Here is a 2,175-nt window from a genome sequence, read left to right as displayed (position 1 = left end):
GGACGGGGGGGGGGAGCAGGGCCCAGGCCTGGAAGGGATTAGGAGAAATCACGAGCGGGGTGCTGCTCTGGATGGCTGGGGCAGAGGAGAGCTGCAGACCCCGTTTCTTTCCCTCCACAGCTTGCTCAAGGGTGGCGAGAGACTCTCTGATGAACGAGAGGCTGTCTTGCATCCACGTTAACCTGCTGGGCCTGGAGATGAAAGTGTAAACCTAAAAGCAGTGGTAGAAAAGTAAAGGTGCCATAAATTTAGACCTTTTGGAACCAGAGGATACCAAGGCACCCACGCAGTGCTGTGGGACCGGGGAGGATGTCGTGGCCTGGAGCGGGGCTGGGGAGGGCCGTCAGGGGTGGGGAGAGCAGCACCGTGGTACCATGTTGCTGCGTGGCGAAGGCTGCTGTCCCTGGGGCCTGTCCGGGGGATACCAGCCACACATGCACCCCCTGTAAAACTTTCTAGATCCCAGGCCTCATTTTCACTGATCTCTATCTTCCCCCGATCCTCTCCTGGCCTGGAAAGTGTCCTCTTCTCCACGATGCACCATGTACACGCTGCAGTGTGCTCAGAGAGGCTCTCGGATAAGGACACGTGGTCGTTTGTACCCCATGGTGAAATGGTGAGAGAAAAGCAGAAACAGCTTAAAAGATAAGGGCCTTTCAGGGGGCACGGAGTGCAGACGTACCGTGTAACACAAAAATACCTGATCACTCTTAACTGCGAAAATGTCACCAGATCAGCACTGGTCCCCCCTCAGCAGTGCTCCCGAAGCTGGCTTCCCACTGACCACCAGGATATCAATGCGGAGCGTCCCCCACATCGATGTGAACAAGGCCATCTTCCGGCATGGCCTGACAACCAAATGAGAAACAAGGGTGCTGAGGTGGCTGCCCGGGAGGGGGTTGCCCCTGCCAACATGGAGGTTCTCCTGTGGCTGTGTTACACAGGTGTGAGGATACCTGGTCTTGATGAGGGATGGACTCCCTCTGCAGCTGGAGGCTGCGTTTGTTCCTGGAGTCACAACTGACGATGCCCCGCTCCAATAGACTCCTCCCTCAGGAGCACCCAAAGCCACCAGCATCCCCATTTCTCATGCCAAGTAATGGTTCAGAGAGAGCACTCACCTGCTCATCATGCTTCTCGCTGAGCCGCCAGCCCTCGTGGAAGTCAAGGGGGAGTCCCAAATGGCGTCCCTCATGTCTTTTCCTGTTCACAATGGGTACTGAACACAGCATCACGTTGGATGCCTCCAGCGATGACTCCATCACATGTTGCATACAGGTCAAGGAGGCCCTTCTCTGTACTTCTTCCTTGAGCACGAGTTGCCGTAATTTTGCCTGTGCCACAGGCTACTGAGCACATGTTTCAGAATAGCTTTGCAAAGTTGTTGTGCGCCCTGCCCATGGGGAAGAAGGGCACAGATGTCCTCCCAGGAGGAGGTGGCACCCACTTGCCACGAGGGCTCCATCTTCTGCCCTGGCCATGATGTTTGGAAGAAGGGACCTGTTCACAGGCCCTGGCACGTGGTGTGAGAGTATATAAGATGGGTGATACTGTGTGGGACATGTATTCACAGAACTGCAATGGTCTCCACAGGTGTAAGTCATCCAGACAAGACAGGCACACTACAATGCTTTAGATGCCAGAAGAAGTCCAAGGCACAGATAATGTGGGTGGTCAGGATTTTGGCCTGAGGGGGCTGATGGGAACATTTAAGGGACAGTGTACTCAGTCAATATTATTTACTGTTTTTAGCGTATCGGCTTCAATTTGTCTTCAACAACTGCCTCGATGGCCAGAGTTCAGTGAGGCTCTGAGGCTGGAACTGTTCCTGAACAAAACCGTTGACAGCCGCTGGGACCTGGCTGCGTGCTTCATCCCGCTCCCTGCCGTAGACATTACTTTGAACGCCTTGTAGATGAAGAGTAGATGTGGGAAAGCGGCAAGAGCAGCGTGCCCCATGAGGGAAGGCAAGCTGCGAGCTGTGGGCAACCACAGGTGGGGCGCAGTCCCATGGCCCCGATGCAGATGATGGCACAAAGTCCCACTGCCCCGATGTGGATGATGGGGCGCGGTCCCACGGCCCCAGGCGGGTGGTGACAGCCACAGCTCCATAGCCAGCGCAGCTGTCCCCAGGAAAAGGTCAGTATTGAGTGAGGCCTGAGGCCAACCCGGGAG

The sequence above is a fragment of the Pygoscelis adeliae genome, unplaced genomic scaffold (genome assembly GCF_000699105.1).
Source record: "Pygoscelis adeliae isolate BGI_AS28 unplaced genomic scaffold, ASM69910v1 Scaffold174, whole genome shotgun sequence".
NCBI classification, from domain to species: domain Eukaryota; kingdom Metazoa; phylum Chordata; class Aves; order Sphenisciformes; family Spheniscidae; genus Pygoscelis; species Pygoscelis adeliae.
The sequence above is the reverse complement of the archived record's forward strand: the minus strand, read 5'-3'. Positions refer to the sequence as shown.